At 37.3% G+C, this 20,136-nt stretch overlaps 1 pseudogene; it reads right to left on the bottom strand.

The window, feature by feature from the left end:
• Positions 1 to 632: 632 nt before the first annotated feature.
• Positions 633 to 20,136, bottom strand: part of LOC134483080 (zinc finger protein 729-like) — a 43,914-nt pseudogene continuing 24,410 nt past the window's right edge.

The following is a 20,136-nucleotide window of genomic DNA, read 5'->3' as shown; positions in this document are numbered from 1 at the left end:
ACAAACACCACAATAAAATCTACAGAAAATATATATCACAAAAAAATATTCTACCAAACTAAACTATATAGAACTTTAAACATCAGGTTTGTATAAGAATAGTTATTAATATTATTTTGGCTTAAATGCTTAAATTTTAAAATACTGTTATTTAATGAGTTTGAAATTGAAATCTATACTATCACTAATCAATGATGTCAGATTAATGCTAGGTGAATTTTTTCATAGTTTATAACTAATAAAACAACTTAAAATGTAGAAAGGGTCATTTCTGAATAAAATATTTCCAACTACTATCAAGTATATGCCTACCCTATGGGAATTATTTATAATGCTTTAGGTTTCAACAATATTTTTAAATAAGTATTTCTATATAAATATGCATAAAGTAATTACATATTAAGTTAGTCTTATGCATGGAGAACGTTGATTCAAGGTTTGAACTTGTTCTAAATGATTAGCCATACTGTTTACATTTGTAAGGTTTCTCACCAGTATGCATGGTGTGCTGTATTTGAAGATATGATTCCTTTGAACAATTATTTACATCATTACATTAGTAATGTTTTTTCTACTTAACAGATTCTGTGGGGACCTTGAAGAGGTGAGGAACAGGAAAAGTATTTCTCACATTAATTATACTTATAAGGCTGCTTTCCAGGATGGATTCTTTGATGAATTTGAAGAATTGAGAACCTGGAAAAGACTTGCTAAATTTTTTCATTAGTGAAGATTATCTCTTCTCTAGATTCTATACTGAACTTAAAGATTTGAGGACTGGGTAAATGATATTCTACAGTGATTTCATTTAAATGTTTTTTCTCCAGTATGTAACCTGTTGTGACATTTATGACTTCAGTAGTCTGTAAAAGATGCCCCACATTCATTACACTTGCAAGGTTTTTCTCCTGTATGGATTCTGTGGTGAATTTGAAGAGTTAAGGAGTTTGTAAAAGATTTTCCACATCCATTACATTTGTAAGATTTGTTTCCAGTATGGATTATATGGTGAACTTTAAGAGCTGAAGACTGTGTAAAAGATTTCCCACATTCATTACATTTATAAGGCTTGTCTCCCCCATGGATTTTGTGGTGAGTTTTAAGATGTGAAGACTGTGTAAAGGACTTCCCACATTCATTACATTTGTATGGTTTGTCTCCAGTATGGGTTCTGTGGTGAGTTCTGAGTTTTGAGTACTTGATAAAAGATTTGCCACATTCATTACATTTGTAAGGTTTTTCTCCTGTATGGATTCTGTGGTGAATTTTAAGGCTTGAAGACTCTGTAAAAGATTTGCCACATTCATTACATTTGTAAGGTTTGTCTCCAGTATGTATTCTGTGGTGAATTTTAAGACCTGAAGACCGTGTAAAAGATTTCCCACATTCATTACATTTGTAAGGTTTTTCTCCTGTATGGATTCTGTGGTGATTTTGAAGACTTAAGGAGTTTGTAAAAGATTTTCCACATCCATTACATTTGTAAGATTTGTTTCCAGTATGGATTCTATGGTGAACTTTAAGACCTGAAGACTTTGTAAAAGATTTGCCACATTCATTACATTTGTAAGGTTTTTCTCCAGCATGGATTCTGTGGTGAGTTTTAAGATTTGAAGACTGTGTAAAAGATTTGCCACATTCATTACATTTGTAAGGTTTTTCTCCTGTATGGATTCTGTGGTGAGTTTTAAGACTTGAAGACTGTGTAAAAGATTTCCCACATTCATTACATTTGTAAGGTTTGTCTCCAGTATGGGTTCTGTGGTGAGATCTGAGTTTTGAGTATTTGATAAAAGGTTTGCCACATTCATTACATTTGTAAGGTTTTTCTCCTGTATGGATTCTGTGGTGAGTTTTAAGATTTGAAGTCTGTGTAAAAGATTTGCCACATTCATTACATTTGTAAGGTTTTTCTCCTGTATGGATTCTGTGGTGAATTTTAAGACTTGAAGACTGTGTAAAAGATTTCCCACATTCATTACATTTGTAAGGTTTGTATCCAGTATGGGTTCTGTGGTGAAATCTGAGTTTTGAGTATTTGATAAAAGATTGGCCACATTCATTACATTTGTAAGGTTTTTCTCCTGTATGGATTCTGTGGTGAATTTTAAGACTTGAAGACTCTGTAAAAGATTTCCCACATTCATTACATTTGTAAGGTTTGTCTCCAGTATGTATTCTGTGGTGAATTTTAAGACCTGAAGACCGTGTAAAAGATTTCCCACATTCATTACATTTGTAAGGTTTTTCTCCTGTATGGATTCTGTGGTGAATTTTAAGACTCGAGGAGCATGTAAAAGATTTCCCAAACTTATTACATTTGTAAGGTTTGTCTCCAGTATGAAATCTGTGATGAATATGAAGATTTGAGAGACCTGTTAAGGATTCCTCCCATTCGTTATATTTGTAAGGTTTGTCTCTGGCATGGATTCTGTGATGACCTTTAAGTCTTAGGAACTGTGTAAAGATTTTTCCACATTCATTACACTTGAAAGTTGTCTCTTGAGTAGAAATTCTGTAGTGACCCTTAAGAGTTGAGGACTGAATTCTCTCAGGAGGAGAATCTGGAGATTCCTGAGCTTCTTCAGGAATGAAACAGATGACTTTTGCAAAGAAATCACTTCCATACTCATCTATTTCATGTTCTTCATTGTCATATCTACATTCCCAGAATTTCTCTCTATGTAGATCTGAAACGTCATTACATGCAAATCTTTGTATTATTTTCTTGAGAAAATAATCCTGTGTAAATGCCTTTGAGAATAGCTTCTTTGTAGAATCACAACACAGACCTGAAATTAATGAGAATATGTCATTATATGACACATTGCAATTGGTTGAAAATCATAAATATATATAAATGTGTATATATATATATATATATATATATATATAATCATGACAGAAATATGCAACACCAAACTGCACAAATTTTGTCCAAAGAAACAAATATCATAGATATAATGTACATTAGGAGATATTTCATGAAATCTATGATATATTTTATATAAGTGAACTTCATCAATAATAACTCAATGGCAAATACATCAACAAGGTATTTTTCTTTATATGTCTTTTTATTTATTCTTTATTTTTTTTACAGAACAAAATGTACCACATCAAGTTCCACCCTATAACTGTTGCACATCAAATACCAGTTGAGACACTCCCAACACCAAGAAGATATCCCAACCCACACAAAAACCACTCTACCAGATAACCCCAATCCTTGAGGCCTCAAGTTTCTTGAGGATTAGATATATCTTCTATGGCTGAAGTCAGACCCTGCAGTACTCTACTATAAAGTGTTGGGAGCCTCATATCCACTGGTGAATGTTGGCCGGTTGGTGGCTCAGTATCGGACAGATCTCATGGGTCTAGGTTAGTTGAGACTTACACACTTCCTATAGGGTTGTCCTGCTCCTCATTTTCTTTAAGTATTTCCTTAATTCAAAAACAGGGGTAGAAATCCTGTGGAGGAGAGAGCTGGACCCTCAGAAGTACAAACACTCCTGAGAATCCATAGTCGACAAAAGCATTCTGCCCTCATTCCTGACCCTAGGGGACATCGCCTAGGCACAGGGATATAACAAGAGTCAGGGGCAGGACCCTATGAGATCCAGCTGAAAGAAAACAGGTCAACAGGAGTTCTGTCACAGAGGCCTAATGGAAGGACAAGCCACTTTTACAGTCAGCAAGACAAGCCAACGCCAAAGACAACCTGTTGGTGAGAGGCAAGCATGGGAACATAAGCATTAGAAACCAAGAATACTTGGCATCATCAGAGCCCAGTTCTCCCAAAAAAGCAAATACTGGATATACAAACATGCTGGTAAAGCAAGATTTTGATTTAAAACCAAATTTATGGTGATGATGGAGGACTTTAATAAGGACATAAATAATTCCCTTAAAGAAATACAACACAAGTACAAAAATAGAAGCCCTTAAGGAGGAAACACAAAAATTCCATAAAAATGGCAATTTTGCAAAAAGCAATCTACAGATTCAATGCAATCCCTATCAAAATATCACCTGATTTCCTCATAGAGTTAGAAAGAGCTATTTGCAAATTACGTTGGAATAACAAAAACCCAGAATAGCGAAAAATATACTCAACAATAAAAGAACTTCTGGGGGAATCACCATCTCTGACCTCAAGCAGTATTATAGAGCAATAGTGTTAAAAAATTATATGGTATTGGTACAAAGACAGGCAAGTAGATCAGTGGAATAGAATTAAGACCCAGAAATGAATCCACACATCTATGGTCATTTGATCTTGGACAAAGGAGGTAAAACAATCCAATGGAAAAAGGATAGCATTTTCAAAAAATGGTTCTGGTTCAGCTGGAGGTGAGCATGAAGAAAAACACAGTTTGACCCACTCATATCACCCTGTACAGACCTTATGTCCAAGTAGACAAGTACCTCCAAATCAAACCAGATACACTCAAACTAATTGAAGAAAAAGTAGGGAAGAGTCTTGATCACGTGGACACTTTGGAAAATTTCATGAAAGAAACACAAATGACTTATGCTCTAAGATCAATAATTGACAAATGAGACCTCATAAAGCTGCAAAGCTTCTGAAAGGCAAATGACATTGTCATTAGTACAAAAGAACAACCAACAAATTGGGAAAAGAAAACCTACATCAGAGGGAGTGCTAATATCAAAAAATAGACTCTACAGAGGCAAACAACAGTATTAAGAAATGGGTAAAGATATAACAAAAGAATTCTCAGCTAAGGAATATCCAACGGCGGAGAAATACCTAAAGAAATGCAAACAAACAAACAAATAAAAACAAACAAACAAAAAATGTGAAATTCCAACTCACACCAGTGAAAATGGCTAAGATTAAAAACTCAGATGACAAAAGATGTTGGTGAGAATGTGGAGAAAGAGGAACACTCCTCCATTGTTGGTGGGATTGCAAACTGGTACAACCACTCTGGAAATCAGTCTGGAGGTTCCTTAGAAAATTTCATATTGCAATACCTGAGGACCCAGCTATACCTCTGCTGGACATAAACCCATAAGATGCTCCAACATACAATAAGTCACATGCTCCACTATGTTCATAGTAGCCTTATTTATAAGAGCCAGAAGCTGGAAATAAAACAGATGCCCTTCAACAGAGGAATAGACACAGAAAATGTCATATATCTACACAGTGGAGTACTAATCAGCTATCAAAAACAATGACTTCATGAAATTCATAGGCAAATGGAATGAACTAAAAAATATCATCCTCAGTTAAGTAACCAAATTCCAGAAAAACACACAAGGTATGCTCTCACTTATAAGTGGGTATTAGCCCAAAAGCTCTAATCACCCAAGGTACAATACCCAGACCACATTAAGCTCATCAAGAAGGATGTCCAAAGTGCAGATGCTTCACTCCTTCTTAAAAGGGGGAACAAAAATATTCGTAAAGGGGAAGTGGGGGCAAAGTTTGGAACAACGAGTGAAGGAATAGCCATTCAAAGTGTGCCCCACATATGCCCCATATATGTACAGTCACTAAGACTAGGCAAAATTGATGAAGCTAAGAAAGGTATGCTGACAGGAACTAAATATGAATGTCTCCTGAGAGACACAGCTAGATCATGTCAAATACAGACAAGAAGGGTAGCAGCAAACCACTGAACTGTGAACAGGACACATGTAGGAGGAATTAGAGAAGGGATTGAAAGAGCTGAAGAGGACTGCCACACCACAAGAACAGGAATGCCAACCAGGGAGTAAATTACTACCTAAGGACTATATACATGGAATGACACATGGCTCCCACTAAATATGGAGCAGAGAAAGGCCTTGTTTGGCAACAATGGAAGAATAATCCCTTGGTCTTATCAAGGTTGTATCCCCAATTTATGGAAATGACAAGGAGTCAGTAAGAGTAGGTGGATGGGAAGGGGAACACTCTTATAGAAGAAGGGGAGAGGGATGAGGCAGGGGGATTATGTCCTGGCAACCAGGAAAGGAACGACATTTGAAATGTAAATAAAATATATCCTAGAAAAAATGAAGAAAAAACACAGCTGAAAAAAAAAAGAATTGACAAATGGAACCTGAGAAAACTGCAAAGCTTTCATAAGGCAACAAGCACTATCATTAGATGAAAATGGCAAGGAACAGATTGGGAAAAGATCTTTCCCAATCCTCCATCTGTTAGAGAGATTATATCCAATATATACAAAGAATGCAAGAACTTAGATTCTAGAGAGACAAATAACTCTATAGAAAACTGGAGTACAGAAAGCGCAAGGCCCTGGGTTAGGTCCCCAGCCCGAAAAAAAGAACAAAAAAAAAAAAGAAGGAAAGAAAACTGGAGTACAGAGCTAAACAATGAATTCTTACCTGAGGAATATAGAATGGCTGAGAAGTAACTAAAGAAATGGTCAACATCCTTAGTCATCAGTTTAATGCAAATCAAAACAACTGTGAGATTCCACCTCACACCAGTCAGAATGGCTAAGATCAAAAATACAAGTGAAAACAGATGCTGATGAGGACATGGACACCCGGCATTTTGCTGCATGCAAGAAATACACCTCAGAGAGAAAGACAGACACTCTACTCAGAGTAAATGGCTGAAAAACCATTTTCCAAGCAAAAGGCCCGAAGAAACAAGCTGGAGTTGCCATTCTAATATCAAATAAAATTGACGTTTAACCAAAAGTCATTAAAAAAGATAAGGAAGGACACTTCATATCCATTAAAGGAAAAATCCACCAAGATGAACTCTCATTCCTAAATATCTATGCTCTGATTGCAAGAGCACCTACATTTATAAAAGAAACCTTACTAAAGCTCAAAGAACACATTGCCCCTCAGACGATAATACTAGGAGATTTCAACACCCCACTCTCATCAATGGACAAATCATAAAAACAGAAAAAAAACCAGAGACATAGAGAAACTAACAGAAGTTATGAAACAAATGGTTTTAAGAGATATTTATAGAACATTCCATCCTAAATCACAAGGATATACCTTATTCTCAGTACCTCAAGGAACCTTCTTCAAAATTGATGATATATTTGATCAAAAAAGAGGCCTCAACATATTCATGAAGATAGAAATAACCTGTGCATCCTATCAGATCACCACGAACTAAGACTGGTCTTTAATAACAACAGTAATGACAGAAAGCCCACATAACATGGAAGTTTAACAATGCTCTACTGAATGACAACTTGGTCAAGGAAGAAATAAATGAATACATTAAAAACTTCTAAGAACTTAATGAAAATGAAGATACAACATTCCCAAACTTATAGGACACAATGAAAGCAGTACTAAGAGGAAAATTCATCGCTCTGAGTGCCTACAAAAAGAAACAGGAGAGAATATATATCGGCAGCTTGGCAGCACACCTACAAGATCTAGAACAAAAAGAAATAAATAAACCCAAGAGGAGTAGAAGGCAGGAAAAAAATCAAACTGAGGGATGAAATCAACCAAGTAGAAACAAAAAGGACTATACAAAGAATCAACAAAAGCAAGAGCTGGTTCTTTGAGAAAATAAACAAGATTAGATAAATCCTTAGCCAGATTATCCAGAGGTTACAGAGAATGTATCCAAATTAACAAAATCAGAAATAACAACAGAATCTGAAGAAATTTTTAAAAAATCATCAGATTCTATTACAATAGCCTATATTCAACAAAACTTAAAAATCTGGAGGAAATGGACAATGTCCTAGACAGATACCAGGTACCAAAGTTAAATCAGGAAGAGATAAACCATTTAAACAACCCCATAACTCCTACAGAAATAGAAGCAGTCATTAAAGGTCTCTCAACCAAAAAGAGCCCAGGTCCAGACGGGTTCAGTGCAGAATTCTATCAGACCTTCATAGAAGACCACATATGAATACTGTCCAAACTATTCCACAAAATAAAAACAGACAGAACACTACCAAATTTCTTCATGAAGCTAGAATTACTGTTATTCCAAAACCAAAGACCCAACAAAGAAAGAGAACTTCAGACCATTTATTAATATTGATGAAAAATACTCATTAAAATTGTTGCAAACTGAATCCAAGAACATATCAAAATGATCATGCATCATGATTAAGTAGGATTCATCCCAGGGATGCAGGAATGTTTAATATACAAAAATTCATCAGTGTAATCCACTATATAAACAAATTCAAAGATAAGAACCACATGATCATTTCATTAGATGCCGAGAATGAATTTGACAAAATTTAACACCCCTTCATGATAAAAGCCCTGGAAAGATCAAGAATTCAAGGTCCATATCTAAACATATTAAAAGCAATATATGAAAAACCAGTAGCTAACATCAAACGAAGTGGCTAGAAACTTGAAGCAATCCCACTGAAATCAGGGACTAGACAGGGCTGCCCACTCTCTCCCTACCTATTGAATATAGTACCTGAAGTCCTAGACAGAGCAATCAGACAGCAAAATGAGGTTAAAGGGATACAAGTTGGAAGGGAAAAAATCAAAATGTCACTGTTTGCAGATGACATGATAGTGCACTTAAGTGACCCCAAAAGTTCCACCAGAGAACTACTAAGCCTAATAAACAACTCCAGCAAAATGACTGGGTATAAAATTACCTAAAAACAAATCAGTAGCCTTCCTTTCCTGAAAAGATAAACAGCCTGAAAAAGAAATTTGGGGAATGACTCCCTTCACAATAGTTACAAATAACATAAAATACCTCAGTGTGACTCTAACCAAGCAAGTTAAAGATCTGTATGACAAGTACTTGAAATCTCTGAAGAAAGAAATTGAAGATACCAACAGATAGAAAGACTTCCCATACTCGTGGATTGGCCAGATAGATGTAGTAAAAATGGCCATTTTGCCAAAAGCAACCTACAGATTCAATGCAATCCCCATCAAAATCCCAATTCAATTCTTCAGAGAGTTAGAAAGAGCAATTTGTAAATTCATCTAAAATAACAAAAAAACCCAGGAGAGCAAAAACTATCCTCAACAATAAAAGAACTTCTGGGGGAATCACCATCCCTTACCTCAAGCAATATTACAGAGAAATGGTGATTAAAAACTGTATGGTATTCATACAGAGACAGGCAGATAGATCATTGGAATAGAATTGAAGACCAAGATTTTAACCCACACTCCTATGGTCACTTGATCTTTGTCAAAGGAGCTAAAATTATCCAGTGGAAAAAGGATAGCATTTTCAACAAATGGTCCTAGTTCAAATGGAGGTCAGCATGCAGAGGTATACAATTCGATGCATTCTTAATGGCCGTGCATAAAACTTAAGTGTAAGTCAATCAAGGACTTCAACTTGAAACCAGACACGCTAAAACTAATAGAAAAAAATGGAGAAAAGCCTGGATTGTATGGGTACTGAGGAAGATTTCCTGAACAGAACACCAAAGGCTTATGCTCTAAGATCAAAAATCAACAAATGGGACCTCATAAAACTGCAAAGCTTCTGTAAGGCAAAGGACACTCCCTTTAGGACAAATCAGTAACCAACAGATTGAAAAAAGGTCTTTACCAATCCCACATAAGATAGAAATATATACAAAGAAATATATACAAAGAAATCAAGACGGTAGACCACAGAGAGACAAATAACCCGTATTAAAAATATCAAGCAGGACCTGCGGATCCCGGCCCGCAGCAGCTCTCTGCTCCCAAACCCCGTGGGAGAGAGACCTCACTGCCTGATTGGGTGGGCACTCCTGAGGCTGCGGGGCGGAGGTGACCACCAACACTGCCCACCCCTGCCCACATCCCTGGCCCAAGAGGCAACTGTATAGGGCCTCTGGGTTCCCGTAGGGGAGGGCCCAGGAGCGGCAGGATCCCTGCGCCTGAGACACTGCCGGAACCTGAAGGAAACAGACCGGATAAACAGTTCTCTGCACCCTAATCCCGTGGGAGGGAGAGCTAAACCTTCAGAGAGGCAGACACGCCTGGGAAGCCAAAAGAGACTGCACTCTGTGCACATCCAGACGCCAGAGGAAAACACCAAACGTCATCTGGAACCCTGGTGCACAGAGGCTCCCGGAAAGAGCGGCGCAGATCTTTCCAGTTGCTGCCGCCGCGGAGAGGACTTAGGCAGTACCCCACGAGCAAACTTGAGCCTTGGAACCACAGGTAGGACCAACTTTTCCCCTGCAAGAAACCTGCCTGGTGAACTCAAGACGCAGGCCCACAGGAACAGCTGAAGACCTGTAGAGAGGAAAAACTACACGCCCGAAAGCAGAACACTCTGTCCCCATAACTGGCTGAAAGAAAACAGGAAAACAGGTCTACAGCACTCCTGATACACAGGCTTATAGGACAGTCTAGCCACTGTCAGAAATAGCAGAACAAAGTAACACTAGAGATAATCTGATGGCGAGAGGCAATCGCAGGAACCCAAGCAACAGAAACCAAGACTACATGGCATTATCGGAGCCCAATTCTCCCACCAAAGCAAACACAGAATATCCAAACACACCAGAAAACCAAGATCTAGTTTCAAAATCATATTTGATCATGATGCTGGAGGACTTCAAGAAAGACATAAAGAACTCCCTTAGAGAACAAGTAGAAGCCTACAGAGAGGAATCGCAAAAATCCCTGAAAGAATTCCAGGAAAACACAATCAAACAGTTGAAGGAATTAAAAATGGAAATAGAAGCAATCAAGAAAGAACACATGGAAACAACCCTGGATATAGAAAATCAAAAGAAAAGACAAGGAGCTGTAGATACAAGCTTCACCAACAGAATACAAGAGATGGAAGAGAGAATCTCGGGAGCAGAAGATTCCATAGAAATCATTGACTCAACTGTCAAAGATAATGTAAAGTGGAAAAAGCTACTGGTCCAAAACATACAGGAAATCCAGGACTCAATGAGAAGATCAAAACTAAGGATAATAGGTATAGAAGAGAGTGAAGACTCCCAGCTCAAAGGACCAGTAAATATCTTCAACAAAATCATAGAAGAAAACTTCCCTAACCTAAAAAAAGAGATACCCATAGGCATACAAGAAGCCTACAGACCTCCAAATAGATTGGACCAGAAAAGAAACACCTCCCGTCACATAATAGTCAAAACACCAAACGCACAAAATAAAGAAAGAATATTAAAAGCAGTAAGGGAAAAAGGTCAAGTAACATATAAAGGCAGACCTATCAGAATCACACCAGACTTTTCGCCAGAAACTATGAAGGCCAGAAGATCCTGGACAGATGTCATACAGACCCTAAGGGAACACAAATGCCAGCCCAGGTTACTGTATCCTGCAAAACTCTCAATTAACATAGATGGAGAAACCAAGATATTCCATGACAAAAACAAATTTACACAATATCTTTCTACAAATCCAGCACTACAAAGGATAATAAAGGGTAAAGCCCAACATAAGGAGGCAAGCTATACCCTAGAAGAAGCAAGAAACTAATCGTCTTGGCAACAAAACAAAAGAGAATGAAAGCACACAAACATAACCTCACATCCAAATATGAATATAACAGGAAGCAATAATCACTATTCCTTAATATCTCTCAACATCAATGGCCTCAACTCCCCAATAAAAAGACATAGATTAACAAACTGGATACGCAATGAGGACCCTGCATTCTGCTGCCTACAGGAAACACACCTCAGAGACAAAGACAGACACTACCTCAGAGTGAAAGGCTGGAAAACAACTTTCCAAGCAAACGGTCAGAAGAAGCAAGCTGGAGTAGCCATTCTAATATCAAATAAAATCAATTTTCAACTAAAAGTCATCAAAAAAGATAAGGAAGGACACTTCATATTCATCAAAGGAAAAATCCACCAAGATGAACTCTCAATCCTCATCTTCGATTGGTTTATATACAAGTGTGCAATTTCTAGGCTTGAAAGTAAAATGATGCTATCTGGTGCTGGATAGAGGAGCCTTATTTTTTATTATGGCAGCTTGCTATTTTTGTAACATGGTGATTTGGTTGAACACAATAAAGTACAGTAGTAACTGATCTCCCCCTCTTCCTGGATGAGTGAGGAGATGATTAAATGTTGATGTCAGCATCCATGAGCATATTCAGATGAGCTTCTGCTTCTGTTGAAAAGGATGCTGTGTTTGATTGTGGTCCGAAGCTTTGAAGCACTACTTGGCATCTCCTTCCTTGGAGGTCTCACTGTTTAAACATAACAGATTTGATAGCTTGTTGGTAAGGTGAGGTCCAGCTTGTCTCCACTAGGTCATCTTCATGTGAATCCGGTGGTTATACGGTTTTGTTCTAGGGATATTTCATTTTTTTAATAACGGTTTTAGCTGACATTCATGGAGAGAATGAATCCTTAGAACTGTGCCACTAGTGAAAGGAAATCCTGTCTAGAGTATGTTTCTTTACAAAGCTGTGTCACACCATCCTTTGGGCCCTCTGCTGGAAAAGTAGAATCAAGTCTCAAATAATGCCTTTTAAATTGTATCCTCTAGTATTATAGATGTAGGACAGTACTGTATCATACCTCTGTGGATGTAAAATAGCTTGTACCTACTTTATGATACGTAGTAGTGACCGTGCTTTATCAGAGCTGTTTTTAATGATGTTGCTCAGAATGTTTTCTTTCCAGATGATGATTGAGAAGCTAATTTAAAAAAAAATGGTGCCAGGTACCACAAGAGTAACAGAACTGTGCTGTTTTCTCGGGTTTTGTTTTTTTACTTTTTTTTTTAATGGAGTGTGCTGAATGTCTCTACAGTTTTGTTCAGATGACTGCAGAACGTGGAAAAGCTGTTGCTGCTGTTGATGCATAACACACTGCTATTATTGGTCTTTTTATATAAATATAAATATATATATATATACAGATATATAATTTGAATTTTTTGAAACTTTACCTGTGCTGTCAACTTTCGAAAAAAGTATCCCCGTTTACTGTGTTGAGTTGGCACTGTACAGAAATTAACAGCCATATTGGTCTAGAAATGTTGAACTTAAGTTTTTTCCATTTGTACAGGGGTAACACACTGTATTAAATATGTAAGGTCTTATATACGTGGGTTTGATTACAAAAACTAATAAAGTATTCTCTAAATTAAAAAAAAATATCAAGTAGGACTCACAGGGATACAGGGATGGTTCAATACACAAATATCCATGAACCTAATCTACTGTAGAAACAATCTCAAAGAAAATATATAATCATCTAATTAGATGCTGAGGAAGCATTTGAAAGATCTCAACATCCCTTCATGATAAAAGTCTTGGAAGATCAGGAATTCAATGCCCACAACTAAACATAGTAAAAGCAATATACAACAAACCCTTAGCGAACATCAATATAAAAGTACAGAAATTTGAAGCAATCCCACTAAATTCAGGGAATAGACAAGACTGCCCACTCTCTCCCGATCTATTCAGGATAGTACTTGAAGCCCTAAAGAACAAAAATAGGTCAAAGGGATACAAATTGGAAAGGAAGAAATCAAAATATCACTATTTGCAGATGATATGATAGTAAACTTAAGTGACCCAAAAGTTCCACCAGAGAACATTTAAACCTGATGAACAAAGACGTCAAAGGGGTTGGATTAACAAAATAATGGAAAGAAAACAATAGGCTGTCTTTACTCAAAAGATAAAAAGGCTGAGAACGAAATTAGTGAAACAACACCCTTTACAATAGTTACAAATAATATGAAATAACTTGGTGTGACTTTAACCAAGCAAGTGAATGATTTGTATGACAAGAACTTCACTTCTCTGAGGAAAGAAATGGAAGAAGATCTCAGAAGATAGAAAGCTCTCCTTTGCTCATGGATTGGAAAGATGGATATATTAAAATGGCCATTTTGACAAAAGCAATATAAAGATTAAATGCAATCGCATCAAAATCCCCACTCAATTCTTCATAACTTATAAAGAGCAATTTGCAAATTCATTTGGAATAACCAAAAAGCCAGGATAGCAAAAAATATTTTTACAACAACAACGAACTTCTGAGAAAAACCACCATACCTGACCTCCAGCTATATTCCAGGGCAATTGTGATCAAACAAACAAACAAACAATGAACAAACCAACATGGTATTGGTAGAGAGACAAGCAAGTTGATGAACAGAATAGATCAGTAGACCTAGAAATGAACCCACATACCTATTGTCACTTGATCACAGGAGCAAAAACCAGCAAATGGAAAAAATACACTGTTCTCAACAAATGGTGCTGGTTCAACAGGAGGTCAGCATGGAACAGAATGCAAATCATTCCATTCTTATTGCCTTGTACAAGGCTCAAATCCAAGTGACTTAAGGACCTCTCATAAAACCAGATACACTGCAACTAACAGAAAAGAAAGTGGTAAGACGCATTAATCACAGGGGAACAGGGGAAAGTTTTCTGAACAGAATACCAATGGTCTATGCTCTAAGATCAAGAATTGACAAATGTGACCAAATAAAAGTGCATAGCTTCTGAAAGGCAAAGGACACTGTCAATAGGACAAAACTGCAACCAACAGATTGCAGCTTTACTAAGATACATAGTACTAATGAGTACCCAGTTATAAGACACCTTGCAATATACCCAAACTATGCTCCAACATATAACAAGAACACATACTCGACTATGTTCATAGTGGCCTTGTGTATAATACCCAGAATTTGGAAACAATGCAGATGTCCTTTGACAGAGGACTGGATACATAATATGTGGTACATTTACACAATGGAGTACTACTCAACTATTAAAAACAATGACTTCGTGTAATTCATAAGCAATGAATGGAACTAGAAAATATGATCATGACTGAAGTAACCCAATCACAAAAAAAGACACATGGTATATACTCACTGATTCGTGGATATTAGCCGAAAGGCTGGGAATACCCAAAATACAAATTACAGACCACATGAAGCTCAAGATGAAGGAAGACCTAAGTGTGGATGCTTCAAGCCTGTCAAGAATGGGGAACAAAATACCCATAGGAAGAAATATGGAAACAAACTGTGGATTAGAGACTGAAGGAAAGGCCATCTAGAGACTGCCCCACCTGGGGATGTATCCTATGTACAGTCACCAAAACCAGACACTATTGCTGATGCCAAGAACTACATGCTGACAGGAGCCTGATATAACTGTCACCTGAGAGGCTTGCCCAAGCCTTACAAATACAGAGATGATTAGTCATATCTAACCATTGCACTAAGAATGGGGTCCCCAATGGTGAAGGTGGATAAAGGACTGAAGGAACTGAAGGAGTTTGCAATCCCATAGGAAGAACAACAATATCAACCAGCCAGATACCCCAGAGTTCCCAGGGACTAGACCACCATCTCAAGAGTATAAAGGGATAGATCTATGTCTCCAGCACATATGTAGAAGAGGATGGACTTGTCAGGCATCAATGAGAGGAGAGGCCTTTGGTCCTGTGAAGTCTCAATGACCCAGTGTAGGGGAATGCCATGGCAGGGAGGAGGAATAGCTTGATTGGGTAGAGGTACACCCACATAGAATCAGGGGGAGGGGAGTTGGGATAGGGGATACCAAGAAGGGTATAACATTTGAAATGTAAATAAAGAACTATCCAATCAAAGAAAAAAAGTGAATGTGTGAGTCACAGTGCATTCAAATATAAATGTTACTAAATGCTTATTCTAAGGACATATAAGAATGAAGAATCCTTATATAAAATGTAAAACCAAGATAAAGGTACTTAACATGTTAACTATTAAGAAGATACTAATCAATCTGTAACAATTTAAGACACCTAATGATTAATGTAAGTCAGACCAAAACACTAAGTAGAGTTTTACAAATCCCTTAAGTAGAAATTACGAAAAAAATATTTCTCACCTGCAGAAACCAGGTTGTTATAATTCTCCAACATGACATCTCTGTACAAAGTCCGCTGAGCAGAATCCAGACATTCCCACTCCTCCCTAGAGAACTCTATAGCCACATCCATGAAAGTCAATAGACCCTGAAATTAAAATTAACAGTATCCCTTTGTATCCATTATCCAAGTTCTATATTTCACCCAAGGAAAGATTCATTAATTATAGAACTTGGTCTGGTATAAATAACTAGTATACATTTTTGATAAATTGTGATCTGAATGAAAGAATGCTGTGCAAAGAATCTTTGCAAAGATTCAATATGCTATCAGTTCTCAACCTGTGGGTGGTAACCCCTTTGGAAATGAAACTGCATGACCCTCTAGTATATAAAATGTTAGTTGCCTATGGTACCAGAAAACAGAGGTATTTACTTTCTACCCCATACAATAGAAAAATTGCAATTATGAAGTAGCAATAAAAATAAAATTATGGTTGGGATCACCATGACTTGAGGAACCCTAATAAAAGGTTGCAGGAGTAGGAAAGCAGAGAATTATTGCCTTGGGACTGAGATGCAACATTCATGAAACATGAGCCTTTATCTCAGGTAAATAATGACACAAGCGACTCTGTAGAATTATACATTCCCCTTTGCCATCATGTAGATTCAGCTTTGTTAGCAGAAGCTTTACAAGATTTTCAGAATACATTTCCATATATATATTGAAAAATAAGTAGCCTGCAATAAGTAAAAACCTGTCTTTAGCACACCATTGACATAAGTTTTGAAAACTTAATTCTGAGAGTCATATGAAAAAATAGTGCTGTAAATGTGAGTCAGCATAGGAAAGTTTGGAAGTTTTGGCAATGAAGATTCTGTAAGAATACTCAACCTTTCCCATCATCATGCATACATTTACCTGACAAGAAGCCATCTTTCCTTTCTCCTTCAGAAGGGAATATCTCACAGAAGTTCACATTTCACATTCCACAAAGTCACTCTGTACTTAGAGAGAGCAGGTCCTCCTGTTCCTTGTAAAACTGAAGAGCAGAAAGCAGGAATCAAAACTAACCACTCACTGTGACTCGTCTCAGAGAAGAGATGGGGAAAAATGATTTCTATAGGCAGAAATAAAACAAAAGATTTTCTTGTTCTGAACTTAGGTGCTGTTTTTCTAGAAAATGGAGTATTCTCTACTGACCTGGAAATGCGGCTACAGTGACCTGCTATAAACCTAATTCAGGCAGATCAGAGTTGTAAATGCAGGCTGAGCAGAGCCGTCAGCTGAAGATGATGGTCACCTTTTCTTTCCTTATATTTATCTCAGATGGTTATTCAAAATCAAGTGGAGGCATCTCTTTTCAATAATTGCCAGAATCTGTGAGGTGTTCACAGCTGAAGGCATTTTTCATGCTGGGTATGCATTAGAGTTTCCTGAGGCTGAGAAAAGCAAGTCAGTCAGTGCCTGTCTCACCAGTCTAAAAAGAGATAGTAGTTTTGGAGTTTATGTCCTGTTCTAAGAGGCCATGATGTTGTTGTTTTAAAGGTAGACACATGCTTGTATTTTCGCACCAATTTCCTTTTAGCAGTGACATCTCTTGTTTTGGATTAATAATTAAATACTCATATATTCATACCTCAATATCTGCATCTTGTTTAATACCTTCAGCTGTCACAGAAGGCAGCTGAACTTCATGCTCCTACAATATCTTCCCTGGTGGCACTTTTGGCTGATAAGTGGCTGAAAATACAGTTATATTAAAGATGGCTTTACCAACCAAGGGCATTTGATTTCTACAAAAAAAATATACTAGACAACACAAGGAGACATGTTTTTCTCTGCTGGAAAACTCACCCTAATGGATTAACAACAGACACTAGAGGAAATGCTAATAGAAACACAAATTGTGCCTCAAGGTTCTGTGAAATTTTCTATATATTTCTTTATTTCTTTTTCCTCTATTATTCTCATATTATTTTTAATACTTTACACCTATATACCATGTAATTGAAGATTCAGATGTTTCAGGAATGCAAGATGTAGAACTAGTCTAAGAGAAGATTTCCAGTTTTATTGTGTACCTTTAAATTAGTACAATCTAGTAGTTAGAACTATACTAGAAATTCTTAGGCAAATGGATGGACCAAGAACGTATCATCCTGAGTGAGGTACCCCAGTCACAATACAACACACACGGTATGGAATCACTGATAACTGGATATTAGCCCCAAATCTCAGAATGCCTAAAATACAATTCACAGGCTAAATGAAGCTCAAGATAAGGATGCTTGCAGCGAAACATCAGACTGAGCACACAGACCCCTCTGGAGGAGATAGAGAAAGGACTGATGGAGCTGAAGGGGTTTCTAAAACCATAGGAAGAAAAACAAGATCAACTAACCAGACACCCCAGAGCTCATGGGGACTAAACCACCAACCAAAGAGTGCACATGCAGAGACCCCTGGATCCAGACACATATGTACCAGATGATATCATTGTCTGGCATAATTAGGAGGAGAAGCACATCTTCCTGAGAAGACTCCCTTCCTCAGTATAGGGGAATGGCAGTTGAGTTGGTAATGGGTGGGTTGAAGTGGGATCTTCTTCATAGAAGCAGGGAGAGGGTGGAGGAGGGATGAGAGAAGGGGGATAATATTTGAAATTTAAATTCGTCAAATATCTGATTTTAAAAATATAAAGAAAAATGCTGTACCTAAGAATATCTAGAGGCATGGCACAATATCGCCAGATGAAAATACACTGCCCAAGAAGCTTTCAGTTCTAGGAAGATGGAAGTTGCTATCTCTTAAAATGTATTGTATTGTATTGTAAACATTCTAAAATAGAAACACATTGGTTTAATAATTGAACACTATCTTTGTATGCTCTTGCCTCCAATAAATACTTAGCTCTGATTCTGCATGTTTTAACACATTCTTTTAACTCTGGCTCTTAGGAGTCAGAGACAAGTGGATATCTGTGATTTGATAGGACAAGTCTCACACATGTATGTAGAAGCACCCCTGAATATTCTATTACTCTAACTACAAAGGATCTTGAAAACTTGTCGTGCATTTTTATTTGTTCATGCTCTTCTTGTTTATATACTCAGCCTCCTACTGCTGTTCATCTTTCTTTTTCTGTTATGAAAAGAGTGTTTTTTATTTGAGGCATAGTAATTTTCTCAGTATATTTTGTTCTACATTTTTTTACTTTTATGGTTCTACCACACATCCATTTTCAGCAGTCGTATCACATCATTATTTATACAGTGTGTTTTATTGACTATCTTGCTTGTCTTAAATTAGAAAGCCATCATATATGCAAGCAACCAATCCCTGACATTAGTAGTGATACTCTGTTATGCTTGCAGACAGGAACCTAGCATAACTGTCCTCTAAGAGGCTCTGACTGAAATAGGTACAGATACACACAGCCAAACTTGTGATGGTGAGTAGTGACCCTTATGGAAGTGTGAGGGAAGGATGGGAGATCATGAATGGAATGGAACGCAGAGGCATGACCAAGAGATTCTACTGACCTGGAATCCAGGGACCTATCAGAGCCTGAACCACCAACCAAGAAACATACAAGGACTGAAACATGTCCCCTGGTACATATGCTGTGGGTGTGCAGCTTAATTTTCTTTCGAGTCCAGAAAAAAGTGTTACCGAGGCTCTCACTAAAGTTGTAGCCTGATTGAGCTTTATGGCTAATATCAACAGTATCAGTTGATCCACTCATGGTATCAGTAAGTGTATATACCATGTGGTTATCTCACTCAGGATGATATTTTGTAGTTCCATCCATTACCCTAAGATTTTTATGAAGTCTTTGTTTTTAGTAGCTGAGTAGTACTGCATTGTATAAGTGCACCATATTTTCTATATCCTTTCCTCTGTTGAAGGCATCTGGGGTCTTTTCATCTTTTGGCTATTAGAAATAAGGCTGCTATGAACATAGTGGAGCATGTGTCCTTGTTATGTTTTTGGAGCTAATTATGGGTGTATGCCCAGGAGTAGTATAGCTGAGTCCTCAGGAAACACTTTGGCCAATTTTCTGAGGAACCACCAGATAGATTCCCACCGTGGTTTTTCCAACTTGCATTCCCACCAACAATGGAGGAGTGTGCCTCTTTCTCCACATCCTCGCCTTCATCTACTGTCACCTGAGATTTTATCTTAGCCATTCTGACTGGTGTGAGGTGGAAACTCCCGGTTTGTTTTGATTTGCATTTCCCTGAAGAGTAAAGATGTTAAACTTTTCTTTAGGTTTTTCTCAGCCATTCAGTACTCCTTAGTATAAAATTCTTTGATAGATCTGTACCCTTTTTTTAAAAGT

The sequence above is a fragment of the Rattus norvegicus genome, chromosome 18 (assembly GCF_036323735.1).
Source record: "Rattus norvegicus strain BN/NHsdMcwi chromosome 18, GRCr8, whole genome shotgun sequence".
In the NCBI taxonomy this organism is placed as follows: Eukaryota; Metazoa; Chordata; class Mammalia; order Rodentia; family Muridae; genus Rattus; species Rattus norvegicus.
This window is presented reverse-complemented; position numbering and strand designations above follow the sequence as displayed.